At 42.3% G+C, this 19763-nt stretch overlaps 1 long non-coding RNA gene across 1 annotated transcript in view; it reads right to left on the bottom strand.

Annotated features, from left to right (window-relative positions):
* LOC142027248 (uncharacterized) overlaps nucleotides 1-18528 on the bottom strand; it is a 63635-nt gene extending 45107 nt beyond the window's left edge. Inside the window, exons 1-2 of the long non-coding RNA XR_012649066.1 lie at nucleotides 18379-18528; nucleotides 17916-18071 (exon numbers count right to left, since the gene is read on the bottom strand). This is a non-coding gene — a long non-coding RNA (uncharacterized LOC142027248). The remainder of the gene's footprint in view (nucleotides 1-17915; nucleotides 18072-18378) is intronic.
* Nucleotides 18529-19763: the final 1235 nt, after the last annotated feature.

Here is a 19763-nt window from a genome sequence, read left to right as displayed (position 1 = left end):
CCCTTCTGCAGTGCTAGTGTCAGACCAGCATCGCGATCCAGTGGGTGTTTCACAACCAGGCAGATGTACATTGGTGCTCCCAATGCACAAGCCAATGCTCAAAATGAAGGAGAAAAGTAGCAATGTTTGGTTTTCTTGCTGTGCAGGATGCTGCATCAGAGCAAGCAGTTGTTGCCTACAATCTACACAGCTGTGCCCCACATCTAAAAACAATAAAGTAATGCAGACTTTTTTTTCTGTTGGTTAAAAGGATCTGTGTGATTCAGAGTGAGGATGACACTGTCTCTGTGCCAGACTATCATCTCCTTTGTCATGGGACCATGAAGATGCAGCTTCTCTGCAGGGACAAGTACTGATGTCAATGTATTATTGAAGAAAAGCATAGTGCTTTGGCTCGGATGTTGATTCCCATTATAAGGAAAGGCTGTGACAATGTTCTGGTAATACAATGCATTTTGGCAGTGTTTTGCTTCATTGCCCTTTTTAATAAAATAGGGGAAAAAATAGTAATAGCAAATCTGTTTAGTGAATTAACTCAGGTGACAGTCCTGTTTCTCATATCCCGACCACAGCAGAGCCCTCTTGACCACCAGACCTTGCATCTGCTCCTACTTTGTGACTTCTGTTCCCTGAGAGACAATCTGATCTGCATTGCAGATGATTCTTTAGTCCTCAGGTCCTACTAGAGCACAGCATTGCTTACAGCTGGCTTGACAGAGGCATGGCCGTTCAGCATGATTTCAGGCTGTGAATGCACATCATCTCCTGGCTATAAGCGTGCCTACATGTTGCTGCCCCTCTGCCACCCCTGCTCTGTGTCACTGCTTTCTTGGACTCTGCCATGTGAGGTATTGTGTGAGCACTTTTTATTTTAAACAAAATTAGCAAAGATCTACTGCTTACACTTGATAACTCACTTTACTGAACTGCAATAGCTGGGAGGGTGTCTGCAAGTGGCAGAGCCAGCAGAGCTGGGGGAAAAGTCACCTCCCACAGAGGGGTGTACGCAGCAACCCAGGAGAGATGGGCTCCATTCTGCAACAGCACACACTGCCTGATTGGGAGGAAGGTCTATGTGCCCTTTGTTGGCTGTCTTGGAGTTATCTGGTGAGAAAAGCTGGCCTGTTCAACACTGCAAGCATTTACTACAACTGAGGAGCAAAGTCAGCCCAGAAGACAGAGGCAGAGCCCCACTAATCTGTAGGTGTGGGATTACCACCTGCCATAGAAGAGCACTCCCTCCTTTTCATTTTGGAGTCCCATGTTATGACACTTCTCAAACTGCACAAGAGTTTGGTGCCAACTCCCACTGGGCTCCATAGTAAGCCTCTAATGCTCAGGCAACAGGGCTTCTGCCCAGTTTATGCCAATACAAATTTAATACTTATCTATGGCATATCAGCTAGCATTCCCCCTCAGATGAAGTTCTTAAACAAGAAAAAAAATGACAGGTCAAAGCCACTCTAAAGAAAAACACCAGATTATATACTCTCAGTTGATTTCAACACCTGCTCTTTTTGCCTCAAACCAATTCATTAAGTTGTTAGTTAAACTGAGTTAGTTCCCCTGCCTAGTAGCTATCCCTGGTGCAAGGCTTTTTTAAAAATCAGGGCACACAGGCAAATTCAACAGCCATTTGTCACTCAGCTGTCCCTCTAGAAAGAGAAAACAGGGCTTTGACTTTCTTCCCAGTTTTATGATCTCGTCTTTCCGCTGAAATGGAATTAGACCTCTGGAGGTGAGGACAACAAAAAGCTCACTGAGTCAGTATTTTGGTTCTGCTTCTCTTTGTCACGTATTAGCCCTTTTTTGCAGCTAAGCTCCTGCTCTCCTGTATTCTTTGTCCAGTGGTTGGAGATTTGGCAGTGTAAATTATTTCCTTCCCAGTTCTGAAAGAAGTGCAGAAAAATTTCTTATGCTTTTAGAAAAAACTTGCATATGAATGAAACCCATCTCTAACCACCTGGTTCTCTTGTTTGTGGTCAAATGTACAAGAGAAGGAAAATTAGCAGAGAGATTTTGCATGGGTCACCTAGCAACCAAGCACTGAGCACAAAATCAATTTCCATTTGGGACCAAAGTTCAGGTGTTGAAGAAGGAACATGGAAAGAAAGATCCTGTCAAAATTGGGGCAGTTTGGGTTAAAATTGTTGCAGTATGTTCCTGAGATGAAAGAAGGAAAGGGTATTTTTCCCACTTTCTTTTCTTTAAACTAGTGTTAGATTCTGAAATTAGTCCCAGCAGGAAGAACAAAACGCACATCTGAGAAAGAGAGAGGTTTCTATACTAACATGGTATTTCTGTTGGTTGTTACAGCTGGGGACTTTGGGTTAGGGGTTTTTTCTGAGAGTCCCAGCATCTTTTCTTGATCTTGGCATTTTGGGCTCACAAGTGGAGCCTCTGTTTGAAGAAAATAGAATTTTAAAAAGCATGGAAGCAAATTTGATTAGTAAGATGGATAGTAGAGAACAAGAAATGAGAAACAATGTGAGGAGGGGGCACATTCAGAATGCAAAAGGTCCCTCAGAGGAGTTCCTGTGAGCTCCAGGAGATACAGGGCTGTTTCATCCATCCCTGCCTCTCTGCACCCCTGGTGTAGGAGTTCACAAACATCTCTCCCCACTGAAATTTCTGCATTAGTAATTCACACAATATCAAGTGAAGTATGTGAGTGGCACTGCCCTGAAGAGGGGTGGAATATCAGAGTTTGCTCAATCACACTGAAAAGTTATTTAAAAATGCTGCACATTCACACTTTCTGAATTGCCTTCAAACAGCTACAGCAAGTTGACTTTGGCACTAGCTGTTTTTGAGACCCTGGATGAGCCAAACATCAGCTCTGGGAAAAAAAAAAGAGATTATATTTACTTCATAGTGACTCTTTAACTCACCACTCCCTTGGAAGAAAGCTGATGTGTGTGCTCCGATTCAAATGCCCACCACCATTTTTGAAGATCCACGTATCTCTTACTCTGTGTTGTGAAAGAGGAGGATGGGCACTAAAAGAAAAGCTACCTTTAATTCAGTTTTACCAAGATATTCTCATCATCTTTCTAAGCAGCTGTCTGAGTAATTCCTTCCTTTCCATAATCCAAAAGGTCATTTTAATTCATGGCCCCTTTAACATTATTAAGAGGTTTTTCCCTGAAGGAAAAGTCTTTCCCCTCCCCCCCCTCCCCCCCCCCATCATTTATTCCAAAACAAATGGAACTCTTTATACTGAGATTATACTTTGTCATTGGCCTTGCTCTGGTACGGCATTCAACTATACTCTCCATCCCTAATACCCTTAATAAAACTCCTATTTCTGCATTTATTAATACATTTCATTTAGTACTTCCCAAAAAGAGAAGAAAAAGGGGGAAAAAAAAGAAAAATTATTCAGAGAAATGAATGTTAGGGAAAGGCATTTAATTAATATTTTTCAATGTTAATGATACAGAGCCAGTTGAAATTCAGCTAACAACAGGGAATTATTTCTGCCTCACATGATTATCTCTGAGCATAACTTTTATAATTGTGATTGCCGGGAATGTGATTATTAAATCCACAGATCTCATCACCATATCTGAATGAATGAATGAATGTATTACACTGCCAACTTTTAAATACGTTTATCTGTACAATATCCTGCCAACAAATGTATTCAGTTTCTGTAAATATGGTCAAAACCTCACAGACTACTGTGGGTTATAAAACCTGAAGACACTTATAGGATTACTTGTAGCTTATATCTAGGTTTCTACTACTTCTGACTTCAAAGTTTTGTGTGGATTAAAGAGAAGCATTGCTTTTAATCACCCTTTTTAAGAGAGATCGCTCTACCATTATCACACCGCTCAGGATTTACCCCAATTATTTTAAAATTTAAATGTTTCCTTAAAATTAGTTTCACATGATTCTGCAGTGCCATAAATAGCCTGGATCCTCAAAAAGCACGACATACTCATGTAGTATGCAGGCTGCAGAAGATGACTCAGTCTCACCAAATGCAAACTATTCATTGGAGTCTTAAAAAGGGAAGTCAAAAGAAAGATTTGCACTGGCTGTCTCTGAGCATTAATTTAGGTGCAGGATGAAATTATAAATATTTGTAGGGTGCCTCAGTTTAATAAATGTCATTGTTAAACACCACCTATCCTAGAACTGCCATTCCCTAGGACAGGAGCAGTAACTTTTTTTCTTTGGCAAAACTTACAGGTGTGTTACCAGCTAAAAGTTCTGCTTGGAAGATACCCCTTGGCATCCTCAAGTTGTCCATTCTGGAACATCAAAACTTTCAAAGTGAAGTGACCTCATGTCTGCTCCTCTACTTTTACCAGGAAGGTTAACAGCTAGGTAGCAGTTCTCTGGGAAAAAATCAAAATGTTGTAGATTATGCATTTTGACTGATTTTTCCTCTTTTAAATAAAAACCAGCTGTGTTTCAAAGCCAGAAGGTCTTCTGAAATGGCAAGTCTGAACACTGACTTTTCTAGTCTTTTCCTTTTTTTTTTCCTTCCCAATAACTTCATCCACATAAAATAATTTGACTCAGTTTAGGTCATCGCAAAACTGCTTCTCAGAAAAAGCCAACTATCTGCAAATTTTTCTCTGGTTCTTTACCAGATCTGACATGAACTTCAGCGTGTTTCTCATTTTCTATCTCAACATAACTGCTTGCACATAACTGCTTGCACACTTCAGTAGAGATAGATCGTTCTGTGCATATTTCGCACCTTTGTACAGCCAGTCTTATTTTATATCCCGTAAAGAATATGGTGGCAGGTGATGCTTTTAAATGGCAATCCAAATAAACCCCATCAGTTTATGTTTGATTGCGTATGTGCTCTCCCATACCTCTTCTTGTAAATAGAGAAGGAACTATGCAAGCTGGTTCAGGTAACTTTAGCCAGTTACTCTGGGCTAACTCCAGCCAGGGTTTCTTCTATTAAAAATAGATTGATAGAGTTCAGTGTCCCATAGGATCAGCCATTAATTCAAAAGAAATACTTGTTAGGGGAACAAGGAGCAGAATGTAAGACAATATTTTTATGACAGAGGTATGATCAAGAGGTCTGAGTCCAAGGTGGATAGCCAGGCTCTCATGGTAGCCAGTTCAACTTCTTGTGTGGCCAAAACCCCTTTGCTTCAATTTCCCAGCCTTTGAAGCAGAGGTGATACTTACTCACTGCATCTACCTTACAGGTTTGCTCTGAGATTAATCAATACCTGTAAAGTCCTTTGAAGATCAAAAGAGCCATGAGAAAACTAACAGCTAGAATAACAAACAGACCTTTTCAAATACAGCATTGCAGCTGAAGGTATACTTGCTGGACCTGGTGGCATTCTTCTTTTCCTCCCCAAATCCATTCCAAGGAGTCAAAGCAACCATTATCATTTAACAGTGGCACTGAGATCAGTGGCACTACAACAGAGATGAGCTTTGCCCAGTGTGTAAATTCCTTGATAAGTCCTGTGAAACAATCTGTAAATCCTATTTTATCAATGTTATCTTGCCCTCGCAGGCACAACCTTAAAGCTTAAGTTTTCTGAGCTTGTGTTTTATGATCTCTCCCTGCCTGGCTTTAAAGCAATAATTTATGCAGCCTTCTCCTATGAGCACCCTCCGCACCACGCACCTTCCCTGGCTGGAGCTCGCAGCGGGCCTCCTCATGCATTGCCCCATCATCTAACAAGAGCCCAGACGTGTGAATGTCAGACAACACTGGACAGGAGGTGGCAAGGCAACTGGCAAGTCATCACCCAAAATGGCCATCAACAGTGCCATCAACCAGGCACCGAGGAGCTCAGCCTGCTTATTCTGCATTTTGAGTGCCCAGGTCTGCAATTTTCATTGCCAAGAGAGACCCAGCACCAGGTGAGCACTGTTTGCTGCTTGGACTGAGTCACGGTCACAGTGCTGGACGTTACATTTGAAAGCCTAACCAGGAAGGCCTAAAACGAAGACAAACCCCAAAAAGCATTTCTGGATCGCTTCTCGAAGCTGGGTGAAGCCCTCTCTCTGCTCCTTGCTCCTGTGGCTCGTTGCTGCTCACCACCCTCCCAGCTGTGCTCCGCACGGCTCCCCCTGCCCGCCAGCCCCTAGCCCTGCCTGCCACCGCTCTCCTGCCAGCTGCAGCTGCCTCCAGCAGCCCCTGGAAGAGTACGTGTAACGCTGAAACAAGACACAGCCGTTTGCTCACAGGAGGCTCTTTGAAAGCTTTTGGTATGTATCTTTTACAAAGCTTGCAGAAGACTCCAACTGCTTTTTCCCCCAGACTTGAAGGTTTGCACCCCAGTTGCTACCAATTAAGGTGTCCACTCTCCCCAAGCCCATTCAGATTTAATTGATCAGGACTTGTGTATGCTACTAAAACAACAAACTTTCTCTTTTCTACAGCAACACTTTTCAAATGTAACAGTACAACACACACAACACAGAGCAGCTGTGCCTTATGCCCATGTTTCTCACCGTGCTCTTCTCCCTTTGCTTTAATCAGGCTGAGCCAAGTGCCGTTTGAGATATGGGACCTGATCCCTGTAGAGTGAAAATCTCAGAAGGAAGAGAAAAAAAGGGATATATTTGCCTGTAGTCCTCTGGCATCAGACTTATAAATGTTGTGAACTTTTTCACTGGTAAAGCAACAGGGCAGTGTTTTTAATTCAAGACATTAGTCATACAGTTTAGGTGACAAAACAGTGAGCAAATTGTATTTTGCAGAAGAAATGAGGGCATTGGACAACTGCTAATGGTGAAATAAATTCTAGCTATTATTTCCAGATACCAGATTTAACACTGGTAAGGAAGTCCTTCACTAATCAGTGGAAAACTATTTTATCGCAGTATCCTCATAAGAAGAAAAAGGTTTCTTGCTGCAATGAAATTCCCCATCTCAAAGCCTAACTGAAATGTGCATTTCACTGGCAATGTGAGGAAACTGATCTCTGACTATCCATGACAATAATTTGACTAATGTTAGCACTTTTAGGAGTCCTCCTGCAAATGGTTTGCCAGCTGCTGACATGCCATACACAGTGAGAAAATTAGCCTAATTGCTTTGTCTGCAGCTGACATAATTCCTGGTTAGTCTGTGCAGTTGTGTGAAATGCATGTGTAATTTAGACCATCCGGATAACTGTGAGCAAAAGTTCTCTGTCTGTCCAGGCTGACACCCAGAGCTCGTGCCCCCTTTGCATATCAAGTCTGTTAACCTTGAGCCTGGGCTCAAGAAGACCAGGCCTTTGCCACACTTCACCCCCTTCGGCAAAAGATCATACCACCTCAGCTAAGACCCTGCAACATAAATTCTGCACAACGTTTACTCCTGGTATTGTGGCAAGCTTGAAGGTGACCTTGCTTCCTTTTTAATTTACTCATTACAAACTTATTATACAAGGTATTGGTATGCAAGCACAGGCAACTGTCCCTATGCACTGAGGAATGCAAAGAGCTTTATAACATTTTTCAAATAAAAATCTGCACTGTAAATAAATCTGTACTTGGCAAAGGAAAGATATATAGAACAACATGCACAGTGTCCAATATGTATTCTCTTGATGAATGGATAAGCAATTATCAAACACTTTGAAAGCATTACAAACGCTATGAGCAACCCTACCTAACTAGTGAATTTGCTTTCAAATAATGCACACTACTAATCATGAAGGGTCCCAATCTCCCTCTAGACCAAGGATCTCTGTAAGAAGAGGTTCTGTCACTTGACATATCACACACTTTGTCTTTCCTCCAGCTCTTTACTGAGCCAGTGATTCAGCATGATGTCAGAGGGCAAATGCTTTCCTGATGAGATTTAAAACTGAGGTCCCGACCTGCTGTGATAATTAAAGATCCTCAAGTGCCTTTTGTAAGTGCAGGTTTGTTTCCTGGCTAAATTGCACTTCAGGTAATGACACAGTACTGGCTTAAATCACCTCTCTGGCTCAAATAGGACAGAATTTCCATCCCAGGCATAGTTCCAATTGGTTACAGACATCTTTTCTTTCTGTACCACTGGGCCAAACAGCATCAACATGTTCAGTTTTACACAACACAGCACTTCACCTCACAGGCTGCAAAATTCCAAGCCACCTGGCGCCAATCCCATTTCACAGCTTGTGTATTAATTAATAAGACAGTTTTACTCAGGCCAGACACTGAAGGGTTAGGGGTGGCACTGAGGTGATTCAAAGCTGCATGGACTGTGGGAAGGTCGAGCCAGGCTCTGAATTTCAGGTGACCAGGGAGAAGATTATTTTGTCTTTTTAAACAGCCAGGAAATTGTATTGTAACACCTACATTAAACTAACTTGGAAAGCTGCAGAGACAAAGTAAATGCCAGAATAAGGTTAGATGATCAGCCCTAACTTCCTGCCACCAGCCCCAAACTATTCTGGGAAGAACGAAATGTAGCATTTAATCTCATGATCATACACTGGGCTCCTACAGAGGCCCCCAGCAGTGTCACAAGCAGGGTGAGGGTCTGGAGAGCTATTGTGCAGACTCACATTAATACAACACAAAGGGGTATCTGTAGCAGGCTCTGCCATCCATGTCAGCCAACTACTCCAAGACACCAGGGTGTTTAGCTCCCTCTTGTTTCACGCTACAGGGATGCTGGGACTCTGAGTTTCATTCTAGTCTCTACCAATAAGTGCATTATAACAGCTCAATACCACCCCTGCTCCTGTGCCACCAGCATATCTCTGTTTATCTTAATTCCTGCCCTTTCTCTGTCTGGTATCCTTCCTCTCTTCCCTGCCGATCCTCTGCCATGCCATACTTTTTCCTCGGTATCCCTAGGATTTTGTACTTCTGTTCCTCCCCTGCTATGTCCCACATCTACTTGATTTCTCTTCTCAGCATTAAGATTTCCACTAAGCACACTAAATTCCTCCCAGACATTAGCATAGGAAGCATTTCAAAGCACAAAACAATACTTCCACTTCCACAAAGACATGTCCAGAGACTGCCCAGTACAATAAGCATGCTGTCTCTGTATGAATAGCAGAGGACAACACTATCGAAATCCACAGAGGTGATGGACCGTAGAGATCCACTTGTGGCAGAAAGCAGGTCGACCTGCTCCTGAAGGTGGTGCTAACAACCTTTTCTGGCAGCCCTTACAGTAGTTTGCCTGGTATTGCAGATATGAAGGTAACAGCCCTTTCTGTTGAACTCCATGGCCAGCACTGGGGTACATAGAACAGGTACAGGCCCTCTCAGTTGCCCCAGTAATGAATAAAAACTACAGACAACCATCAGTCTATGGCCACTCCTAGCTCTAAAGATGAATATCATTTCTTAGCAGTGTTTGTCAGCCAAAAGCTGCAAGTGTGGTCTTACCATTCACTCTAGCTGGCAAAACTGAAGTGGTAACTTGCTAAACAATTCGGTGCCAGATGAAATAAATCTAGGAAATGTGTCCTTTCGATGTCATCTTCTTTCTCCTTGTTGACTACTTTTACTGTCCTGCCTCATGAAGCCCAGGCAAAAAGATGAATCACAAGGAGAAAACAGAAGAAAATACAGAATTACTCCATTTGATCCTACTCTCCCCATCCCACAGAACTACTTCATTTGCCAGTAGTCTGGAGCGCATTGAGCCAAAAATCTCCAAAGGAAAGTATCAGAGCAGTCTGCTATAGAAAACACACAGCTCATATGTCAAAACATCGCAGGGTGATGTGAGGCTTAAGGAGGAGCGAACAGTGCTGCTACTTGTGTAAGAGCCGCACCAGACCACCTCATGTAAACAAAGCCAACAAGGAGTTTCAAAAAAGCAAACATGACCTCATTCATCTGATGTGGGATGCAGGTATTTTCCACTGAAGCTACGTCTACAGGAGCATCTCTTACCTGGTGGGAGACAACTGACCCCAAACAGTGCAGAATGTGCTCTAACTTTGAGATACAGCATTTCTTTCATCTTGTCTCAAGTAACATTGCTTTCTGATTTATGTCCTATATATTAAATAATTTACAACCAGGGGACCTACTGGGCTGTCTGACACTCTCAGGTTTTGTGCCAGGCAAATAGCATAAATTATTTGAGGGTGTTTTCTTCTTTTTAATATTCTGAAAAGAAAGGAGTTGGATTCACTTGAAGATGTTGCGCAGTTTCCTGCTTATGCTTTCATTTGTTTGGAGTATTTGTTTTGTGTTTTTTCTTGTAATTAGGGTAACACAGTTTATATTGCCTTTAATCACAGCATACGCACTCTGTAATTACTCTGTAAATACATGCATATGAATTGTTTATATGTGTGGAGGTGGGAGAGCAAGAAAGTGGATGTAATTATGTGTATAGGGAAATGTAATGATTAATTATCTGGAGTACATAATCTTACCAAGAGGCTTGATAAAGTGCAAGCACAACTGTCTCTCCTGTGTGTTAATTACTTACAGTGAGCTTGATCCAGCTGTTTCTACTCATGCAAATTCCCATTCCAGTCTATCTGAAGGGGAGTCCATAGGCTGAAACATGTGAGTGCTTTTCCTGAGCAAACAGCTCGCATCCATACATATTCACCCAGAACACATTAAGTTGTCTTTAGGTTGTGGGGCTCAATCTGCATTTAGACCAGTTTAACCCTTCAGCCTTGAGCCAGCAGGAAGAAAATAAGGGGTGTCATTGTTGCAGCTGTTCAGGTTCAAAGGAGGCAGAAGAGACCTGCACCCAGCTGGGAAGAACGGTTTCCCATGCTGCCTAACCCAGAATATCTGAATCAGCACAGCATTTATGAACTGTCTGTGTAATAACCAAGTGTGTGAAAGAAATCCTTTTTCTGCAGTGATGACAGAGGGGACAGACCCAGATTTTCACACCCTCCATAAAAAGCATCAAGGCAGCTTTCCAAAAAAGCCAGCAGGCAGCAGGCTGTGTGGAGGAAAAGTCTGCTTTTTCCTTCCAGAGTTCAATGCATTAACAAACAATACCTTGCGAAAATTGCAGCAGAACCTAACTTTTGAAATTCTCAAGGGAAATGCCATTGTGTTGATGAACCAGTGTCGTGGTTTAACCCCAGCCAGCGACTAAGCACCACGCAGCTGCTCACTCACTCCCCCCACCACCCAGTGAGATGGGGGAGAAAATCGGGAAAAGTAAAACTCGTGGGTTGAGATAAGAACAGTTTAATAGAACAGGAAAGAAGAAACTAATAATGACAATGATAACACTAATAAAATGACAACAGTAATAATAAACGGATTGGAATATACAAATGATGCACACTGCAATTGCTCACCACCCACTGACCAACACCCAGGTAGTCCCCAAGTGGCGATCCCCCCGTCCCCACTCCCCCCAGTTTATGTACTGGGCATGACATCACATGGTATGGAATACCCCTTTGGCCACTTTGGGTCAGGTGCCCTGGCTGTGTCCCCTCCCAACTTCTTGTGCCCTCTCCAGCCTTCTTGCTGGCTGGGCACGAGAAACTGAAAAATCCTTTACATTAGTCTAAACACTACCTGGCAACAACTGAAAACATCAGTGTTATCAACATTCTTCTCATACCTAACTCAAAAACACAGCACTGTACCAGCTACTAGGAAGACAATTAAGTCTATCCCAGCTGAAACCAGGACAACCAGCCACCACTTCACTTGCTCAGGGCAGCAGCAGCAGCAGCAGCATCTGGTCTCCTCTGCCTGGTGACGAGACAAGCAGCACGACTAAACACAGTGTGCAGGTGCTCTGCAGCAGAGAGCAGAGAAAGAGCAGAGAAAGAACCCCTAAACTCACTGAATATAAGGTTGTGCCACCCAGGCATGGTGCAGTGATACCAGACCGATGTGTATGATTTGTTACTACACATGAAAACTACTACAGAGCTTTTCTTTTTAGTTAACTATTTTTAGTACAAAAGTTTTTCTTTTCCAGTGTTGTGAAAAATGCATTTCCTGAGTCCTCAGATAAGGGTCTCAGGCAGCAATACCTTTTTCTTTCTCATCCTTGCTGACACCAGAGGCCTCAGTTTGCTACTAGTTGTGGTGACAAGCAGAGCTGGCATGAGGGTTCTTTGACGTGAGCAGAGGAAGTAAGCCCCGGCTTAGTTCATCACTCTCATAGCTCCTGCTTCTAATGACTCTGGAGTCAATAAGTGGCCATTCATATTGGCCTTTTTTCTCTCCCACTACAGACCTCCAAATTTCCTCTCCAGACGTACTGGTCCCTAAGCACCAGTCACACAGCATTGTAAGCCTGCCTCGTCTGCATGCACACGCTTCCTCTGTTTCTCCTTTCAGAGACTAAGCCTGTCCGTCATTTCTTGTATGAACAGACGACATTGGAAAGTATGTTCAAAAAGTTCCATTGATTACTGCAAACCTAGATCTGTGGGGAGGCAAGTGTGAATAACACAGCTTTACCTAACACTCTGCTCCTACTTGCTCATCCTAACATTTTAAGAAAGAGAAAAGACCTGGCAGAAAAAAAAATGTCATGGGACTTGTCTTGCACAAGGACAGATGTAAGCACATGCTTGCTGCACCAAGGACATGCTTCTGCACTGCTGCTGCACTGCAGAAGTCTGGTTCAGGAAACACAGTACAGATATTCGGCTTTCTATCACCAATTCTGGATACTAGTGTTTTGTATGAAGATGTCATTGTTTGCTTTACCTGACTGAATGCAGCTGTCATTTTACAGTGAACTTATTTCACTGGATCACAATTATCTCATTTTGTTGTTTATACTACTCCATTTCTCTCTTAAAACATTCCAGCCTGGCCTAGCTCTTACAGCTTGTGTACCAGGACACAGTGCAATGCTTGTATGTTTAAAAAGCAACTTGGCATAAAACTGAGATAGAAAATTTTCTTATTTTATTACAATCCCGAGCACAAGTTAATTTCAGTCAAAACTGCTCACCAGACACAAAAGGCTCCCAGAGAAGGTAATCGGAGAATGGTTTGTAAAACAGCAACAGAGATTTGGTTAAGTACAGCTGAAGCTACATTAATCCTTATAATTTCATTCAAATTCTGTATGAAGAGGAACACTCCAATGTCTCAGTCAAGCTGTACTGCAGTATTGCCCTGCCTTTTCATCATTTCATATCTCTCTTGTAGCAGATAATATGTGGGAAGTTATAGTCTAAGACTTCCATAGTTCTCAGTTAGCTATTCATTACATTGAGGCTAATGACTCTTTTTAAATGTTTCTTCCTTCTTGACAATCTGTCCTGTAAGTCAATAATATGAACATTGGAAAATATCAATAACTATTAAATATTTGAGAGCAATACTACCCCCCTTTCTTCACAGTGTTAGAGAAGTCATTCATCCTAATGCTGCTGGTGGCACTCAGAGCAATCTCAATCAACAGGCGGAATCTAATTTCACAGCCCTGATACGTCCACAGCCAGATTGTCTCTGCTGCAGTGACACCTATCAAAATGGCGTGAGGACCAGTCTTTGATCAGATGTTCTTTTGCTGAAACCAAGCAGGGCACAACTTCTCTATGCTCCCACCTCAGAAAAGAGCTACGGGAACACACACATCTCTGAAAAACACAGCAACATTGATACCAGACTCTCTGTAACTCGCTGAAGTTTGTCTCAGCCTTACAGCAGCGAAAAAATTTGCTGTAAGGTAGTGGTTTGAAGTGAAAGTTGCTGGCACTGTTACCTCGCTTATGCTAAGTACATACCGACACTTCAAGGAACTGGACCACAGTGACAACCATATGCAAAGTGTCCAAATACCTATGAAACAGATTATCTAAAAGATAGTGTGGCAACAAAATAGAAACTAAATTTTACTTTACTTTTCTATAAAAAATAGCTAACTGCAATTCTTCCATAATAGGTGATAATTCATGGTATCTTTGCCATGATGTAAGTTACAGGACTCAAACATAGTACAATCACTCAGGCTTTAGGGGTGAAAGATAGCAGAACTACATCAGGAACACTTGAAAAATGCAGATAACTCGTACAAACATGACAAGTTCTTCAAGTGGAAATTTAGAAACTTTACCTTCACCAAGGACTTCCTTCCACTCCCAGAAGAGTACACTAGATAAAGATATGGTAAGGGTCTACAGATATTGTCACCAGATTTTCAAATTTTCCCTTCCCCAGTCAGAGAGCACAGGCAGCTCACAGGGTAAACAGGTACTAGGTATGAAAGTCTTTCAGGCTTTTTGCAACAGTGTGCAAAAACACATTGCAAAAATCGAAGTACAAGCTTTAATTGTGTGAGTCCAAGTGAAAGTTTGTTCAACTAACCATCTTTAGCATTCAGGCTTCATAACCCCCCCTGCTACCAAAGACTTGGCACACAAAGCCAACACAAAGTTACAATGTTCTTTGTTCCTTAATGTTATTGCATTAAAAAGTAGCACCATTTTTTAAAGAAACTTGGATTATTTAATGAATTCAGTACATCCATCTGATTACTAATAACTTAATACAGTGCATGAGTCAATAGATGTCAGAAGCATTGATAGTACTGCAGAAATGTTGAGGAGCTCACAGTAGTCAGAGGCTCACCAGAGATCTCTTGCCTTCAGAGCCAAGCTAGGTATCTCCCTGGGGAAAAAACAGAGACCTCTAACATGGAAAACCATGAAGACTATTCCTCCCATGGCTCCTTCAGTGGGCAAAGGACACATTGATCAGTCCCATTTTTACAAAAACTCCTCAACAGGGAGCAACTGTAGCATTTTGGGGAGCCACACCAATCTCTGGAGTAAAACCAATATTTCCACTGTTACAGTGCCCAACTCTGCACACACCTACAGCTAGTTACGGGTCACCGGTCCACGTGCAAAGGTCAAAGCAAGGCTTCCCACACCCATAAGGTAGTATTATACTCATGATTATCCTGTTTACCAATAAGCCAAGAGAAAGGTTTGGAAAATTGACTGGGATCACAGTGCTGTGTTGTCAAAACTAGTCTCCTTAATGCCACCTTTCATTGATTGGTCCAGTCTCCTAAACAGAAGTTGAGAGGAAACAAACATGCTACCCAGCCAGAACAGCAGCATCCTGCACCCACTTTCCTCTAGTTTAAATATTTACAGAAGACAGGGGGCAACCGAGAACCATATCCAGCCTTATAACATCTTACTGTTCTGAGATTTTTTATAAAATGTTTCTGTAAAATGCTCTTCCCTTACTGTTTTCACTGGGGTTATACTGACACACACTAACACACATCCTGACCCTGTGTTCTAAAGAGCAAACCGCAATGGTTTTATGACACATTTTAATCTGCTGTATGGTTGTACTGTATTATTGAAATAGGATAAATGTAAACCGTAACCAGGATAAAGCATAAAACATAAACAGAATTTACAATAGGACAGAAGGTAAATAAGCATTATGTTCTGTTGCTAAGTCAATGTAACTTAATTAAAATACATGTGAAATTAACTTTCCAGTTGCTAAAAGCATCTTGTTTAACTCAGAAGTGCAAGAAATCTACCAATACCTCCTGCAGAATATTTGTGCTTACTCCCACATTTGAATAAATTAAAAGTACTAACCTATTAGATCAAAGAACAAATATTGTAATAGAAAAACAGTATCAAGGAAGGAGAAGACCATAAAATAGAATTGAATAGAAGCACGGTTCCAAATCTTAAGCACTGTTTTACAGAGAATTTTTCCTGTTGTGGAAGATCTATATACATTCACTAGTCACAGCTTATTTTGGACTCCTCACTGTCCTTCAAACTCCTTTCATTCAGCTTTAAAGCATCCTTTGACTTTGGTGGGCTTTGAATCAGGCCTTATAAGCTGCAAGCACTGTAATTAAATGCCTTCTACCCTATAATTGATATGACTATTAGTGAATCAAATCAAGTCATATGTGCATGTCTGCAGTAAAAACAAGTCTGGAGCAGATCTTAGACTAACTACAAAGCGTCCCTGCAGTGGAAAAATAGCATGGCTTTTTCAGTGATAAAAATCACTCCAGATATTCATGATGGTACACTTTTTAAGCATGGGAGTGACTGTGATAATGAAGTATGGACTAAGGCCATGATGTAGCATTACTCTCCATTATTATTCTATTACATAGGTGTTGGCACCAGGACCCAGGAGGTATATAAATGCTACTCAGTTATAATGAGAGGGTTTCACATTCAATTTTGTGTTTGGGTAAATGATTGCCCAAGGTACAAGGATCAGATCCCTTGCAAATCCTTGCAAAGCAGATCCCTTGCACCCTGAGCAGTCTGCCAGGAGCCACTACGTGTTGCCAGCCTGAACCCTGGAGAGGGGAAATGATGCAGACTGGGCAGTTGTTGGTGCTTTTAGCAAACGCTGTACCTCATCACCTGAAAGCAGATGCTTTAGCATCAATCAAACACTGCAGCTACGGCCTATAGCTCATTTTGAGGAGGTTCACCCTGGACCTCTCTCGCAGCTGATCCCATTTGCTTTAGCAGCGTAAGTTGAGAGAAACACACTGCAGCATTTCATCTCTTGTGTTTGGTACTACTCAGCTCTGCAGCAAGCACTGTACAACAGGTACAGATGCAGAGGATGATGCCTAAATGAGTTTTCAAGGTGTTTATGGCTGCTGGAGAAAAAAAATCAAAGCACCTACTACATACTGTTGTTGAATGTTACAATTTGCTCAGATTTACCTTTACTTGCTAGAAGATTTAAGTAACAAGTGTTAATGCAGTCTGTGGAGTGACAGCCACACTGCACGTACATCATGCCCCATAGGTCCCCAGCAATGCAGTGTACAATTCACGCATATGTAGAAATCACCGGAAACAAAGTGAAAATACCAGAGAAGCAGTAGGAGCCTTTGAGGACGTAACACCAGATTCAGACAAACTGGCGAAACCATGGAAATATTTTGTTTATTTTCAGTGAAAAGCAGCTGTGTCAGGAAACACAGGAGCCGTAACTACAAAGTAAAGTCACAGGGCAAGGATCAGTGTCTGTCTCCGCCCAGCTGAGCCACCCATCTCTGCCCTAGGCTCTGGTTGTCATTTCCCTGCTATCCTCCCAAATCTGTGGTTCGCTTCCCATGTGCATGAGTGACCCAGCTTTGGTGGAGGTGGAGGGGGTGCTGACCCCAGCATCTCCTTGTCCCAGTAATTAGGAAATTCCTTTGGCCTGCAGGAGCAATCAATCTAGAGCCCACATGCTGAGGAGGAGGATTTCATCTCATGGTGAAAAGAAGATATGGAAACATCATATGGAAACACACCATGGAATCTAGCATCAATCTTTAAAGAGAGAGTCTGTGTCTGAGGCCTATTCTCTACCTTAGAGAGAGGACATTTATTGGAAATCAGAGTGACTCCAGGCTTGAGTGCAACACATTAAGTGCAACTGACAAAATTTAGAAAATATTTAATTATTTTTTTTAAATCTCTCTTTTTTTTTTTAATTTTCCTTTGCACAGCAGTTGCTGTCTAAGCAAAAGGCTAGTTCTTTTTTTTTTAAGTGTGTGTTGGGAAGTCTCCAAAGCAACTTCCATGTGACAAAATTACTGGAACTGGCTGACAATGTTTGAATTCATGCCATTTCAATTAAAAAGGCTTTCAAAAAATGTCAGTTTTCACAGGAGCATTGTTCATTGTAACCATGAGACAAAAGACAACATCCACCATGTTAATTAAATAGGAGAGAGGGAAAGAGAGAAAGTAGAAGTTAGGACGTAATTAGCATAACAAAGATAATGGGGGAAAGAAACCCTAGAAATACAAGACAGCAGAAAAGTAGGTCTTGCCAAGGACAGGACGGATAATAACATTTTCTTCTCTGCTGAAAATACACTCTTGGCCATCACATTCTTTCCCCTTTTTCAAAAGTAAGATGGAAATGTGAACTTTTTATTCATTCGTGGACTTCCAGGATTTGAGGGGAAAAAACAAATGGGAGATTAGCTGCTGAGAGCTCTCTAAAGAGTTACAATTTTTAAAAAAGCCTTTCCATGCAAAAGAAAGAAGTCTTACCAGTCTTTTATGTCCTGTCACTGTTGCTTGTCACCATGTACACTTCAGCAGCTACCAGGCAGCTGGATTTCTTTTTCACAGATCACTGTTACCCCAGTTCCTGCAGGGGCTTCTACTTTTCTGGGCAGCAGGAAAGCCAAACAGTGCAGAAAATTGCTGTAAAATAGCAGAGGAAGAAAGTTTTAGCAGTGAAGTCAAGTGTTTATAGTCAAGGTAGTAAAGAAAAGAAGTTAGAACATCATCCCAATTTATTTTCCCTCCCTTCCCATTAGAGACTGATTTTTCAGCAGAGGAGCATGCAGTGGCAAACTTAACAACCATAAAGTTGCTATTGTTTTAGCTTTGACCAAGGACTGTGGCTGGTTAGCTATACACTATGTCAAGGTGTGTTACCAGTGTCTGTTGGTTTTGCCTCCCAAGCAGATGGGAAGAGCAGTTAACAATGTGTCCGAAACATACTCACAGATTCTTTGTATCATTAGAGTAGAGGAGAAGCCCACGCTGATACCCATGTGGAAGCTGTGCTGCACCCTTAGTGTGATCAACACTGATTTAATCAACAGCTTCTCCAGTCTAACAATGTGACTGAACAGGGACAGAGGGCCCATTCTTCACAGCTGCGAATTTTTGTGTGTCTTTTATATGCTATTTCATGCATATTCATAAAAGAGCTCATTTGCATGCTAGCCAATAGCTTACAGGTACACACAGGTTTTGATTTATTCTTCTAAGGTGGGGTATTTGCCAGGACAGAAAGACGTATTGCACTCCATGCTGTGTTACTGATAAAACAAACATAGCACTTGAATTTAACAAAATAATATTGGTCAGGCTATCATTTTTTCTGCACCTGTTTCTTCAACAGTTTGAGGAGCTAAAAGGCAAAGTAGGCTGTAGAGCTGATCCCTCTGCCTGAAGGAGCAAAGCGCTTTGAATTGCTTTGACAATGGTTTGGTTCATTTTATTTCATCACAGTAGGGAATAAAGTCCTCTGCACCAGGGAAGACATAACAGCGAATCACAGCCAGGATTATAAGCATCAGTTTATGGAGGGGAAATGATTATTTTGTCTCATTTCTGTTGAACCTTATTGTTTCTGAGCCATAGAACAGGCTCCAAGTTGAAGCTGCATGGGGGAAAAGCGGGGTCTGGAGCCATAGCCCCCAACACCTGTGTTAATAACAGCACAACCCTGTTGAAAAAATACAAAAGTCCTGAGCAGTGATTTCCATAATATTTGAAGCCAACACTTCACAGGCTGGTGTTTCTCGTCAAAGAATTAGCTTGAGAGCTAGCTGCATCCCACCGAGTTATGTTTTAATCACTAACGCTGTAACTACAATAAAAGGGACATTTGCTGCCTTTAGCATACCAGTTCTCTCCACTGTGCTTCATTCATTAGGACCAGCATCTCCTGATTAGCTGCAGAGAGACCCCTGGAGTCACATTAATCCTGTCAATTCAGTCAGTTGCTGTGGCTCTGCAGGATACAGGTGCTGACTGCAGGATTACAGAGATGCTCTTCTGCTTGGTTTAAGCTCAGCATGGGTTTGGAGGCGAAAGAGGAGAACACCCCCCCTCTTGCGCTGCGCTCGGAGGGCTGCACAGGGACGCGGAGGTGCCCTCACGCACAGGGGCAGCCCCTCAGCAGATGGGCAGCAGGGCTGAGGGGCTGCTATCGGGAGCTGGGAATAGTCACCACAGCACTGGTGGGCTCAGCAGCCTTCCAGCACCGAGACCGCTCCTCCAGCCAGTCACCTACTCTCCGCTGATTTGGCCGGTGGGGTGGAGAGCATGCGGCACAGTGCGCTGAGCGTGACCGCGACTGGCGTTCCAGCACCTGGAGAT

This window comes from Buteo buteo, chromosome Z, assembly GCF_964188355.1.
Source record: "Buteo buteo chromosome Z, bButBut1.hap1.1, whole genome shotgun sequence".
Lineage (NCBI taxonomy): Eukaryota > Metazoa > Chordata > Aves > Accipitriformes > Accipitridae > Buteo > Buteo buteo.
Note: the sequence above shows the minus strand (reverse complement) of the source record. Positions and strands in the feature narration are given on the sequence as shown.